General features: G+C 42.0%; 1 protein-coding gene across 4 annotated transcripts in view; it reads left to right on the top strand.

Annotated features, from left to right (window-relative positions):
• Positions 1–14,873, top strand: part of KANSL1 (KAT8 regulatory NSL complex subunit 1) — a 198,489-nt gene that overhangs the window by 16,957 nt on the left and 166,659 nt on the right. The window contains exon 1 of one of the 4 annotated variants that reach the window (XM_030923036.1): positions 14,475–14,624. The exons of the other annotated variants lie outside the window; for them this stretch is intronic. The gene's annotated coding sequence lies outside the window, so the exon portion shown is untranslated. Of the gene's footprint in view, positions 1–14,474; positions 14,625–14,873 lie in introns of those variants that run through there. 4 annotated transcript variants of the gene reach the window in all.

Below are 14,873 nucleotides of genomic sequence, written 5' to 3'. Positions count from 1 at the left end.
TTAAAGGCATGAACCACTGTACCTGACCTTTTTTGTATTTTTTGTGGAGATGGGGTTTTGCCATGTTGCCCAGGCTGGTCTCAAACTTATGAGCTCAAGCAGCCCCCCCACCTTGGCCTCCCAAAGTGATGGGGTTACAGGCCTGGACCCTTGCTCAACCTGATGAGATCTTTTCATGTGCTTATTGGCCGTTCATATATCTTCTTTGGAGAAATGTCTATTTAAATTCTCTGCGCATTTTAATTTTATTTTTATACATCTATTGTTTTTTAGACAAGGTCTTGCTCTGTCACTGTGGCTAGAGTGCAGTGGCCAATCATCGTTTTCTTTTTTTTTTTTTTGAGATGGAGTCTCTCACTCTGTCACCCAGGCTGGAGTTCAGTGGCGCCATCTCTGCTCACTGCAAGCTCCACCTCCCAGGTTCAAGTGATTCTCTGCCTCAGCCTCCCGAGTAGCTGAGATTACAGGCACCTGCCACCATGCCCGGCTAATTTTTGTATTTTTGGTAGAGACAGGGTTTCACCATCTTGGCCAGGTTGGTCTTAAACTCCTGACTTCGTGATCCACCCGCCTTGGACTCCCAAAGTGCTGGGATTATAGTCATGAGCCACCTCACCCGGCCCAATCATAGTTTTCTATAACCTCAAACTCCTGGACTCAAGGTTTCCTTCTACCTCCAGCTCCTGAGTAGCTAGGACTACAGGTGTGTGCCACCATGCCTGGCTAATTTTTTTTTTTTTTTTTAATTTATTTTGTAGAGATAGGGTCTTGCTATATTGCTCTGGCAGGTCTCAAAATCCTTACCTCAACTGATCCTCTCCTTCTGGTGTGAGCCACCGTGCTTAGCCTTTGCCTGTTTTAAAATTGGATTCTTTTCTTATTGTTGAGTTGTAAGAGTTCTTTAAATATATGAGATACAAATACCTTGTGAGATATATGATTTGCAGGTATCTTCTCCCATCTGTGGGTTGTGTTTTCAGTTTCTTGATGGTGTCCTTTAATGTACAAAATGTTATAATTTTGGTGAAGTCCAATTTACTTATTTTTTCCTTTGTTGCATGTGGTTTTGATGTCAAGTCACCAAATGAAATGAAGATTAGCTTTTGTTTTCTTCTAGGAATTGTATTGTTTTAGCTGTTCCATTTAGGTCTATAATCCATGTTTAAATTTAATTAGAATTAATTTTTGTGTATGGCATGAGATACAGTGGTCCAACTTCATTCTACTGCATGTCCTTATTCAGTTGTCCCAGCATGGTTTGTTGAAAAGACCATTGTTTGTTTCTTATAGAGATGGGGTCTTGCTTTGTTGCCCAGGCTAGTCTCGAACTCCTGGCCTGAAGCAATCCTCCTGCCTCGGCTTCCCAAAGTGCTGGGATTACAGTTGTCAACCACAGCACTTGGCTTAAAAAGACAATTCTTTCCTCCACTGAATTGTCTTGGCATTCTTGTCAAAAATTCAATTGACTGTCAGTGTAAGGGTTTATTTCTGAACCCACATATTCCATAGATCTATATGTTTATCCTTATGCCACTATCACACTGTCTTGATTTCTGTAGCTTTGAATTATGTTTTCAAATCAGGAAGTGTGAGTCCTACAGCTTTGTTTTTCCTATTCAAATTTATTTTGGGTATACTGGGATTGCATTGATTCTGTAGATCAATTTAGGGAATATTGCCATTTTAACAGTGTTGTATATTCTGATCCATTCTCATCCATGAACATGGGATGTCTTTCCTTTTTTTTTTCTCTTTGGAGACGCAGTCTTGCTCTGTCATCCAGGCTGGAATGAAGTACAGTAGTGCAATCATGGCTCACTGCAGCCTTAACCTACTAGGCTCAAGTTATCTTCGCTTCTCAGCCCTCCAAGCAGCTGGGACTACAAGTGCATGCCACCACACCTAGCTCATTTTTGTATTTTTGTAGAGACGAGGTTTTGCCTTATTGCCTAGTCTGATCTTGAACTTCTGGGCTCAAGCAGTCCACCCACTTCAGTCTACCAAAGTGCTGGGATTACAGGTGTGAGCCATCACACCTGGCCTTTCTGTTTAGTTAGGATTTCTTTAACTTCTTTTGGCAATTTTTATATATCTCAGAGTATAAGATTGTCGCTGCTTTTGTTAGATTTATTTCTAAGTCTTTTTTTTTTTTTTTTGAGACAGAGTCTTATTCTGTCACCCAGGCTAGAGTGCTGTGGTGCAATCTTGGCTCACCGCAACCTCCGCCTCCCGGGTTCAAGCGATTCTGCTGCCTCAGCCTCCTGAGTAGTTGGGATTACAGGCACCCACCACCACACCCAGCTAATTTTTGTATTTTAGTAGAGATGGGGTTTCGCGATGTTGGCTAGGCTAGTCTTGAACTCCTGAGCCCAAGTGATCCACCCACCTCGGCCTCCCAAAGTGCTGGGATTACAGGTGTGAGCCATCATGCCTGGCTTTCTAAGTCTTTTTTTTTTTTTGGGGTGCTATTGTAATTGGAATTTTTAAAAACTTTTAATGTTCAGATTGCTTATTGCTTGTGTATAGAAATATAATTACTACTTAAATATTGAGCTTATATCCTGTAACTATGTTGGATGTGTTTATTGGCTCTAATAGTTTATTTGTGGGATTTTCTATATACAAGATTATATCATCTACAAATAAAGGTAGTTTTACTTCTTTTTTTTAGCCTGAGTGATTTTTATTTCTTTTTCTTGCCTAGTTGCCCTGGCTAGAACCTTCAGTGCAGTATTGAACAGAGTGGTGAGAGTGGATATCCTTGTTTTGTTCTTGATCTTAGGGAGAAAGCATTCAGGCTCTCTCCATGAAGTATGATTTCAGCTGTGGGGTTTTGTAGGTGTTCTTTTTATTCTCCACATAGGTATTCTCTATCAGGTTGAAGATGTTTTCTTCAGTTCCTACTTTGTTGAGTGTTTTTATCATGAAAGCATGTTGGATTTTGTCAAGTGCTTTTTCTGCATCTATTCAAATGATCATGTGGTTTGTATCCTTTATTAATATCATGTATTACATTAATTAATTTTTCAGATGTTAAACCAACCTTGAATCCCTGGGATTAAATCATACTTAGCAATGGTGTGTAAGCCTTTATATGTTGCTGGATTCATTTTGCTTTGTTGAGGACTTTTACATCTGTATTCATAAGATATATTGGTCTGTAGTTGTCTTGTGATATCCGTGTCCGGTTTTGACATCAGAGTAATAATGGCTTTGTTGAATGAGTTGAGATGTGTTCTTGGCTTCATCTTGAACTAATTTTGGTTTAACTTTGAACATTCATTTAGCAATAGTAAATTCTAATTTCCTAACTACTGAAGGAAGATAACAATTAAAGGTATAACTTTTTTTTGTTTTTTTTTTTTTGTTTTTGAGATGGAGTCTCGCTCTGTTGCCCAGACTGGAGTGCAGTAGTATGATCTTGGCTCGCTGCAATCTCCGCTTCCCAGGTTCAAATGATTCTCATGCCTCAGCCTCCCAAGTAGCTAGGATTATAGGCACCTGCCACCACATTCAGCTAATTTTTGTTTTTAGTAGAGACTACAAATACAAAAATTTTATCATGTTGGCCAGGCTGGTCTCGAACTCCTGAGCTCAAGTGATCCTCCCACCTCAGCCGCCTCAAGTGCTGGGATTACAGGTGTGAGCCACCATGCCCGGCCTTTTTGTTTGTTTATGTTTGTTTGTTTTAGAGATAGGGTCTTCCTATGTTGCCTAGGCTGGAGTACAGTGGCCTATGGTTTCAAGCACTCCTCCTACCTCAGCCTCCCAAGTAGTTGGGACTAGAGGCACATGGCACACCCAGCTTGGTTGCCTTCCCCCCGCCCCCCTACCTGTGAGACAGGGTCTTGCTATTTGTTCAGACTGGTCTAGAACTCCTAGGCTCAAGTAGTCTCTCCACCTCAGCCTCCCAAGTAGCTAGGATTACAGGCACATGCCACCACACTTGGCAGTCAACTGTTTAAAAAAATCTATTATTTAACATTCAAGGTATAGGTTCCAAGTGTAGAACTTTAGATCGTTACTGCCTGCTTGGTTCCCTGGATTTTTTTCTCCTAGTTTTATTTGGGGTACTTACTTTGTTATTTCATTTTGGTTATGCCATAAATAACACCCAGTTTTAGCATTCCTGGGATGATTTAGGCAAGCTTCAGAAAAGAGGCCAGAAGAATATGGAATTGGAAGCATAAAGCCACTAAAATTTTTTCATTGTTCTCTGATGATTTTTTAGCTTTGGATTTTTTGATCATTTAACGTATCAAGGAGTAGAAAGGATTTTTCTTGACTACCACATAGCTTATAAAGTGACCGAGTATTCTTTCCTTAGAGATTCTACAGTGTTGAACATTCATTAGGTACTCAATATGTTTATGAAGGAATACATATTAATGACCGGGTTTAATAGGGTCTTACTGAAAATTGAAGATAATCATTCACATTTGGATTACAAGTGTTTGTATTATGTTATAAACATTTAATGCCCTGGCCTAAATATTAACAAGCATGGTCATATTTTGGTATTGCCATGGTAGGTATTCTGGGAAGTGTGAGTAGTTGTTTTTTTCTACTCTCTGTGCTGAAGGATTTCTTTCTTTTTGAGACGGAGTCTTGCTCTGTCGTTCAGGCTGGAGTACGGTGGCGCGATCTCAGCTCACTGACACTGCAACCTCTACCTCCTGCCAGGTTCAAGCAATTCTTCTGGTTCAGCCTTCTGAGTAACCGGGACTACAGGTGCATGCCGCCACACCTGGCTAATTTTTTGTATTTTAGTTGAGACAGGTTTTCACCATGTTGCCCAGGCTGGTCTCGAACTCCTGAACTCAGGCAATCCACCGGCCTCAGCCTCCCAAAGTGCTAGTATTAGAGGTGTGAGCCACCACATCTGGCCTGAAGGATTTTTTATACCAAAGAAGATATAGTTTCATTTAACTATTTTATTTTTTCTGCTGCTGGTTAAAATTGGTTCATTTGGGATACATGTCATTAGATAAATTTATGTCTAAATGTGATTGTGAGAATATGGTGGAAAATATTGAATATTAGATTCTATAATTTTTGTCAGTCTAATTCAGAAACAAAAAAGATTGCGGTTGAGAAAATCATACATGATTTCTTAGTAAATGAATTACAGAGATAAGACAGGACCTTTAGCATTTCCTGAATTCCAATCATGTTCTCGGTAGCTTATGGTCTCTTTTATAGTATTGTACCCATGACAATTTATACGTTAGATTTCAGGTTTTATCTTCTGCATGGAAGGATTACATTCAGGGGTTTTGGCCATGCATATTTATCTATAAGTGGTCTAAACCAGTGCCTCTTTATCTTTCCTTAAAGTACTTTTCAGGGTCTAGGGCTGTTGGGAGCAGTTTGTTATAAGCAGGACATTATCTCTCTGAAGACTCCTTTTCTATCTTGAAACAGTGAGAATTTTGCATTTTGCTCTGTATACGTTGAATATCCCTTATCCGAAATGCTTGGGACCAGAAGTTTTTTGGATTTCAGATTTTTGAGATTTTGGGATATCTGCATTTACGTAATGTACTATCTTGGAGATGGGACCCAAATCTAAACATGAAATTCTTTGTTTCATGTATACATTATGCACATAGCTTGAAGATAATTTCTTTTTTCTTTTTTTTCTTTTTTTTTTTTTACCTTTTTCTTTAAGAGATGATGTCTCATACTGTTGCCTAGGCTGGAGTGCAGTGGCGTGATCCTAGCTCACAGCAGCCTAGAACTCCTGGGCTCAAGTCATTCTCCTGCCTCAGCCTCCCAGGTAGCTGGTACTAGCTGGTAGAGATGCACGGTGCCAAGCCCAGCCAATTTTTTGTTGTTGTTGTTTGAGACAGGGTCTGATTCTGTTACCCAGGTTGGAGTGCAGTAGCGCCATCTCTGCTCGCTGTAGCCTCCACCTTCCAGGCTCAAGCGATTCTCCCATCTTGACTTCCTGTGTAGCTAGGACCACAGGCGCATGCCACCACGCCTGGGTAATTTTTTGTATTTTTGGTAGAAAGAGGTTTTGCCACATTGCCTAGGCTGGTCTTGAACTCCAGAGCTCAAGCGATTCACCTGCCATGGCCTTCCAAAGTGTTGGGATTACAGGCCTGAGCCACTGCACCTGGCCTTAATTTTTTTTTTTTTTTTTCAGAGATAGGGTCTCACTATGTTGCCCAGGCCGGTCTTGAACTCCAGGGCTCAAGTGATCCTCCCATCTCGGTTTCCCAAAGTGTTAGGATTACAGGCATGAGCTACCACAACCGAACAGTTTTATACAATATTTTAAATAATTTTGTTCATGAAATAAACAATGTTTCTGATGAGAACCATCAGAAGCAAAGGTGTCACGTGTGGAATTTTCCATTTGAGGTGTCATGTTGGCACTCAAAAGAGTTTCAGATTTTGCAGGATTTTGGATTTTCAGATTAGGGATGCTCAACCTGTAATATATTTGTGTTTATTTTAACAAAAGTACATCTGATTTTACTACAATCCTTGATTAAATTGATACTCCAAAAATGTTGCTCCTGTATATATTCAGTGGCTTTGGTTACTCCCTTGTTTGTAGGTGTATGTTCCTGAGTGTACATAGAACCAAGTTCAGGAATCCAAGAATTAGTGGGTTAAAAGTAATGTTCTAAGCCGGGCGTGGTGGCTCACACCTGTAATCCCAGCACTTTGGGAGGCTGGATGGGCAGATCACCTGAGGTCAGGATTTTGAGACCAGCCTGGCCAACATGTCGAAACTCCATCTCTACTAAAAATACAAAAATTATCCAGGCATGGTGGTATGCGCCTGTAGTCCCACCTACTTGGGTGGCTGAAGTAGGAGAATCGCTTGAACCCGGGAGGCGGAGGTTGCCGTGAGCCCAGATTGTGCAGTGCATGCCAGCCTGGCAGCCTGGGCAACAGAGCGAAACTGTCTCACAAAAAAATAAATAAATAAAAAAAAAGTAATTCCCTTTCCAAGAATGGTATGCCTCTTCGTTGGAGGAGACAGGTCTGCCATCTTCCAAAATCCCTAGGTTTGCCATGCCATTAGAATAAGATTTTACATGTTGCATCATAACTTAAAATCAGCAACTGACTTTTTTTTATATATATATATGGTTCATGCCATTCTGCTGCCTCAGCCTCCCAAGTAGATGGGACTACAGGTGCCCCCCACCATGTCCGGCTAATTTTTTGTGTTTTTAGTAGAGATGGGGTTTCACCATGGTCTCAATTTCCTGACCTCATGATCCGCCTGCCTCAGGCTCCCAAAGTGCTGGGATTAGAGGTGTGAGCCATCGCACCTGGCCTGTAAAAACATTATTTAAGGTGTGTTTTGCCTTGTACACCTGCTGCCTCCTTTTCTCTTTGAACATTTTTCCTTCGGACTCACTTTTATCAGGCCCTCCACAACTTGGCTGCTCACAGCTGCCTTGAAGTTCTGCATATTTACCTTTATGTTTCCTTTGGAAAAGAACTCAGGTAGTTTCTTGGCACATTTTGGGCAAATTCTGACATTCAACTTCATTACCTGATAAAACATTTGGGTCCTGCGTAGATTGCTTCATCTGCAAAATCAGTAAATTAGAATGCTCCTTCTATGTTTAGTCATTAAACTTTCAGGGTTAACCACACATTCTAGTTATTTGAGAATTTTAAAATATTCTAAACTAAAGTTAGAAGCATTAGAATTAACTAAAATTCACCAAAATAATCAGGGTGTGTGTGTGTGTGTGTGTGTGTAAACTCATTGAGGAACTTTATTAAAATGTTCGTATAAAATCCTAGTTAAACTGCTTGCACTAGAAATGAGTGCTGGTAGCTGCTATTAAATCCACCACTGTGGAGAAGACCAACAACCTTGGGTGCTAGATTTTAACAATAGCTGATGGCCCGAGAGAACCTGACTTGTTTCTTTCAGTGATATAATTGTATTCAGTTGAGCTTTAATGCTGTCTTCCGAATTATCCCAAAATAAATGATTTCTAGACTTAGTAGTACATTTAGGTTTAACCTATAACAGTAGTGTTCTCATTACTAACACAGTTAAATCAGGAGGCTGCCTCATAATTAGTTTTTCTTTTATATGAATTGTTGGGTCAGTTCTGTAGTGAGATGGTAAAATAATATCTTTATGTAAATCCTGCAGTTTATATCAGTAGTATGAGGAGGAAAATACCTTGTTAGGTTGGATTGAAATGAAGGAATGCTATGCATTTTTGTAATACTTTGCCATTTATGAAATGCTTTTGTTTAATCTTACTGAAAGTTTGTTTCCACTGGATTCAGTACATAAAAATACTGTATGATATTTTGAATCAGCTACAGCCTCCATTTAATGAAAAAAAAAATCGTGATTTCTGAACTTTGTAGTCATTATAATCAGTATGAGGATTTTCTTGTACTTGCATTTGGCCAAATCTTTATACTTGTGAAACTGTGAAATAGGTAGTATTGTTTAGGTTTAATGTCTTTAGCATGTTTGCACTTCCAGTTCATCAAGTGAGTAGCACTGGTGAATTAGAAGTGGGAAAAGTGGCCGGGCGCGGTGGCTCAAGCCTGTAATCCCAGCACTTTGGGAGGCCGAGACGGGCGGATCACAAGGTCGGGAGATCAAGACCATCCTGGCTAACATAGTGAAACCCTGTCTCTACTAAAAACTACAAAAAACTAGCCGGGTGAGGTGGCGGGCGCCTGTAGTCCCAGCTACTCGGGAGGCTGAGGCAGGAGAATGGCGTGAGCCCGGGAAGCGGAGCTTGCAGTGAGCTGAGATCCGGCCACTGCACTCCAGCCTGGGCGACAGAGCGAGACTCCGTCACCAAAAAAAAAAAGAAGTGGGAAAAGTGAGAATTGAAGACTGAGAGACCCTGATCCCAGCTTTGAGGCTTTGGCAGTCTCTTAACTAACTGGCTTCTGTTGGCCTCATTCTCACACTAATAAAATATGGCGGCTGAACATATTCTTTCTACATCCTAAATTTTTTGACTTAAATTTCTTCACTTTGGTTCAGTTTACTCTGGCTTTCTATTTAATATTTAGCTGGTTAAATATTAATGTGAGAACATGCCTCAGTTTCAGCTTAAAGATGTTTCTTTCATAATTTTAATATTGGTTTTTACATAAGCTTATGTGTTCATTTCTGTGATATCTAGAATAAATTCTTGAGCTTAATAGGTACTCACTAGATTTTTGTTGAATTAAATGTATATTAAGTATTTAATGTGGCATTAATTAGATTTATGATTGTAAGTAATCGTTCTCAGAATTAGAATATGTTTTTAGGGAGCTAAAAATATTTTTATGTATGGTGTTATCTAAGTTCATGAATGAAAACATTGTTTGCTAGACTCTAGACAGGGATTTTTTTTTTCATTTTTTTGAAACAGAGTCCCGCTCTGTCACTCAGGTTGGGGTGCAGTGGTATGATCTTGGCTCACTGCATCCTCCACCTCCTGGGTTCAAGCAATTCTTCTGTCTCAGCCTCCCAAGTAGCTAGGACTATAGGCATGTGCCACAATGCCAGGCTAATTTTTGCATTTTTAGTTGAGATGGGGTTTCTCCATGTTGCCCAGGCTGGTCTCAGACTCCAGGCCTCAGGTGATCCACTTGCTTTGGTCTGCCGAATTACAGGCACGAGTCACCACATCCAAGTTTTGTTTTTTCTTTTTTTTTTTTAATGAAATTAGGTCCAAGTCCTAAGTAGATAGGTATTTGAAGTTTGAATTAGGAAAGAGGTGCTGATGTTTGCTTAACTCAGATTTTAACCTTTAAAGTTTAGAACTGTGGAAAATAGCTTCTTTCACTAATAAAAATAATAGTTAAACTTAAGAGGTAGGTGGTATTAGTATCTCCATTTTACAGAGCAGAATAAGTACTTTGCCCAAAGTAACACAAATAACAAGTGAGGGAGACAGGATTAGAATCTGGGGCTACCCTGGGTCCTGTGTGCTTAAGTACTACACTCTACCTTTTTCATTTATTCAGTCAGTTCTTATGATGTGTCTCTTTTGTGCCAGGCCCTGGGCTAGGTCCTAGGTAAGTAACAAAAAAAATGGGTCCCTGTGCTTTTGAAACCAAATGGTCTAGGCTTTAGGACTTGTCCTGAGTTAATATATAATAATTGCTTTTTTTTTTTTTTTTTTTGAGATAGAGTCTCGCTCTGCCGCCCGGGCTGGAGTGCAGTGGCCGGATCTCAGCTCACTGCAAGCTCCGCCTCCCGGGTTCCCGCCATTCTCCTGCCTCAGCCTCCCGAGTAGCTGGGACTACAGGCGCCCGCCACCACGCCCGGCTAGTTTTTTGTATTTTTTAGTAGAGACGGGGTTTCACCGTGTTAACCAGGATAGTCTCGATCTCCTGACCTCGTGATCCACCCGTCTCGGCCTCCCAAAGTGCTGGGATTACAGTGCTTTTTTTTTTAAGTACAAAAAATGTTATTCATTGTTCTTTTGAGATTAGTTTGGACATACGAGGTACTGAATTTGTGAGAGATTATTCTGCTTAGGAATTTCTGGCTTGTTTAGAAGGCCTGTGGTAGGGAAGGTAGAAAGTGTCTTTTTGGAATACGTTTATTATCTATAGATGAGAGTTACAGATCTTAAATTAGAACAACCACAGTTCCTGCCTGCAAGGGCTTTCAGGATGGCTTGAGGTGGCAAGACTGGTATATGAAAACAACCTCAGAGGAATTACAGAGAGCATTTAACCAAGGGTAATGTAGTGCCAACTCTGTACATTATTGGTTCTTTTTTTGAGACAGTCTCCCTCTGTTGCCTAGGCTGGAGTGCAGTGGTGTGATCTTGGCTCACTGCAACCTCTGCCTTCCGGGTTCAAGTGATTCTCGTGTCTCAGCCTTCTGAGTAGCTGGAACTACAAGTGTGGACCACCATGCTTGGCTAATTTTTGTATTTTTAGTAGAGATGGGGTTTCACCATGTTGGCCAGGCTGGTCTCGAATTCCTGGCCTCAGGTGATCTGCCCACCTTGGCCTTCCGGAGTGCTGGGATTACAGGCGTGAGCCACCCCGCCCGGCGTGCATTATTGTCAAGTGAAATAAGTAGATGATAACAGTGGTGTGGTGGAATATAAGAGGATAACATGAGTTGTAGGTGGATTGGAGAGAGGAATGAACAAGGAATGGTGAAAACAAGGGATGGTCCTCTTTTTCTAGATAGAGAGAACACAGACAAAGATGGATGGGTACAGAGATGTGTGTAAGAGGGAATACCTTTTCTTTTTTTCTTTCTTTGCTTTCTCCCTTCCTTTTTCTTTTCTTTTTTTGAGACAGGGTGTTGCTCTGTTGCCCAGGCTGGAGTGCAGTGGTGTGATCATGGTTCAGTGCAGCCTTGACCTCCTGGGCTCAAGTGATCCTCCTGCCTCAGCCTCTGAGTAGCTTGGACTACAGGCGTATGTCACCACTCCGGCTACATTTTTTTTTTTTTGAAGAGATGAGGTCTTGCTGTTTTGCCTGGGCTGTTCTCAAACTCCTGGGCTCAAGCAGTACTCTCACATTGGCTCAAAGTGCTGGGATTATAGGTGTGAGCCACCATGCCTGGCCATGGAATGACTTTTCTGAGGAAGAAATAATAAGATTAGTTATATAAAATACTGTAATCATAAAGTAACATACAAAAACTAAAACTTGAGAACTTAATCATTATTTTTTGACTTCATTTATAAGGAACCTAACTCAAATTGGCTTAAACAATTAATAAATGTTTATTGTTATATTGTTCTCATGTGGCTGGAAATCCAGAAGTCATGCAGATTGTCAGGACTGGTTGATACAGTGGCTTAATGTTATCACAAAGGACCAAGTTTCTTGCCAACTCTCTATTCCCTTTGATGTTGGTGGCATCTTCAGGCTTGCTGCAAAGGTGACTGTAGCAGTTTTGAGGTGTCACTGTCTGAGGAAGAGGGACTTTTTCCTTCATCATTTTTAGGATTGAAGAACCTTTTCTCACAGTTCTCTTTTGGAGGCTGTCCAGGGAACTTCTACTCATATCTCATGGCCATTCCTAACCAATCATTGGCAAAGAGAATGGGTTAAAACTAATCAGAATAGAGTGGATATTGGAGAGTCAACATGACTATTCTAAGAGTGATTTGAAATGTGTTGGTGTTTTTTTTTTTTTTTTAATCACTTTTCATTTTGAGACGAGGTCTCGCTCTGTTGCCCAGGCTGGACTACAATGGCATGATCATGACTCATTGCAGCCTTGACCTCCCAGGCTCAAGCAGTCCTCTCAGCCTCTGGAGTAGCTGGGACTGTAGGCACATGCTACCACACTTGGATAATGAAAAATTTTTTTGTAGAGATAGGGTCTCACTATGTTGCCCAGGTTGGTCTCCAACTCCTGAGCTCAAGTGATCCTCCCATCTCACCCTCCCAAAGTGCTGGGATTACAGGAGTGAGCTACTGCACCAAGCCTTTTTCTTTAAGTCTTTTTTTTGTTTTATGTTGTGTGTAGGTGTTTTCAATCAGCCTTTTGGACATCCACTATTTTTTGGGGGGAAATTGAAGAAAATTTCTCTTCCTAAGATATTTGTGCAGTGGCTCATGCCTGTAATGCCAGCACTGGAGTCCAGGAGTTCGAGACCAGCCTGGGCAAACATAGGGAGACGCCGTATCTACCAAAAAAAAAAAAAAGGGGGGGGGAAATAGCTGGGCATAGTGGCATATGCCTGTAGTGCCAGCTACTCAAGAGGCTGAGGTAGGATTGCGTGAGCCTGGGAGGCTGCAGTGAGTTGTGATTGTACCACTGCACTCCAGCCTGGGCAATAGAGCAAGACCCTGTCAAAAAAAGAAAAGTAAAAGTTGGTGCCTAGGAAGAAAGATGTCTGATTTTAGATAAGAATATACAACAGGTTGACTGATTTAAATGCCGTAAACCCTGTGAACTCTTGACTTTTGCACTAAGCAATGAAAGAAAATGGAAGCTGGAATTTATATTTCCCCCAAATGCCTGGTTTTAAAAATGAGCATTTTCCACTTTTCACCTAATCCATTAGAAAAATGTATTTCATATAATCTTGCTTATTTGGTTGCCTAATTAAATCTGACACTTGAGTCTTAAAAATTTGGAGCAGTAGTGAGATTATTTTGTTAGAGTGTGTCTGAATTTAATATTTAAGTATACACTGCAAAGGGCTTTGCCTTATTTGGTGTTTTTCATTCTGCTAATTTAGATTTCAGAAGCCTCAGATTGGGGCTCTAGTTCGCCATCTATTGGTCCAATACCCTTCTGCTGTATTTTGTGGAATTACTATTTATGTGTGTATGTGTGTACATTAAAAAAGTCAATTAAAGTTTTTCCCCAGGGTTGTAAGTTAAAAATCCAAGACTAAAGACCTCTTTTGGATGTGTATACAAATATGTTTACATATATTAATTTATTCTTTGTATAATTTGACCCTATGGCTCTAAACTGCCTGCTTTTGATATTTGAGAACCATGACTGTGCTTGAGAGTGTGATTTTAAGAGTACAAATGGAAAGTCGCAGAAACCCAGGTGCAGATGTTGCAGGGGCAGGTGAGTTAGTGTAACTTTGTGGAAAGACTAAAACCGTTCTATAACGACTGTGAGGGTGTTTTTTGATAAGCAGAAGTGATGTATAATGCCGGATATTGGTTCTGGTAAGCCACAAAAGTCTTCCTTTTTGGTAGTAGAGCATACATACCCTGCTTATCTGCCGAATTTGATGATTTAATGATTTGAACGATTTTTTTTCTTCAGTCATTTAAGCTAGTTTTGATGAATCCTAGATTAGTCTTTTAAATCTGAAGAGACTGCACTCATCTTTTGGCAACTTTTTCTTTAAAGGGTGGTAGAATTACACTTTCTATTACATTATGTTTCTGAATTCTTTAAGTCTAGGAAAGGTTCCATTATTTTAAGGCCCTATTTTGGGGACAGTATAAAGTTCTGTACTGATAAACTGGTCATGAGAAATGATAAGGTGCCACCACTTTAAATCAACTCTGGTAACGAGGTGGGAAGTTAGCTTTTTGTTATGAGATTTGTGTTTCTCTATGGAGTTCTTTGTTAAACTTTTAGCATGGCAGTGAACTTCCTTTTGGTGGCGGCAGGAAGCATAAATACTCATTGTGTAATGCCATTTGCCTGTTTTGGCGGATCTGCCAAGCCATGACACCCAAAACAAGACGCTTGTTTCTTCACGAAAACTACAGTTCCCAGCGGGCCCGGCGCCGGCGGAGCCATCACTTCCCCTCTGGCTCCCGGCTGCCCCTTCCCGGGCTAGCCCGGCGCGGGCCCTGGCTTGGGCCTGCGCAGTGACTACGTGCGCCCCCCTCCAAGCCCGCTCCACCCCGCCCAACTCTGGTGGCTGCGGAGCGCGGTGCTGGGGCTAGTGCCCAGCCGTGCTGCAGTGTACGGAGGCTGGCTGCTAGGGACAAAGGGCGGGCGGCGGAAGCCGCTTAACTGGTCAGGGAGCTTTCTGCAGGGTTAGCCCTTGGAATAGTGTGGCGCCGACGGCCTTAGTCTCTTTACTACACAGTGCAAACAGTTCCTCGCTCACGTCCTCTCGCTCCGCGGCGCCGGCCCGCCCTGCCCCTCAACCGGCGAGCCGCACCGCCCGCCCCAGCACGGAGGGAATGTGACGGCGTCAGTGCCTCAGGTTAGACGCACCTCGGCCGCAGCGAGGGATGGCTCCCCGCTGCCGCAGTGCTGCGTGCCGTCGCCGCACGTCCGGGGCAGCTGGGGCCGGGCCCCGCGGCCTCCGCAGATGGAGGTACAAAAACATCGGCCACGGCGAGGAGCCATGACTGAGGCGGCGGCGGCGGCCGCGCCTCCTGGCGGCCCGCGGGGGCGGCGCGGCGGGCGCCCCCTGGCGGCGCGCCGGGGTGGAGCGGCCCTTCGCCGCCGC

This window comes from Rhinopithecus roxellana, chromosome 19 (genome assembly GCF_007565055.1).
Source record: "Rhinopithecus roxellana isolate Shanxi Qingling chromosome 19, ASM756505v1, whole genome shotgun sequence".
NCBI classification, from domain to species: Eukaryota; Metazoa; Chordata; class Mammalia; order Primates; family Cercopithecidae; genus Rhinopithecus; species Rhinopithecus roxellana.
This window is presented reverse-complemented; position numbering and strand designations above follow the sequence as displayed.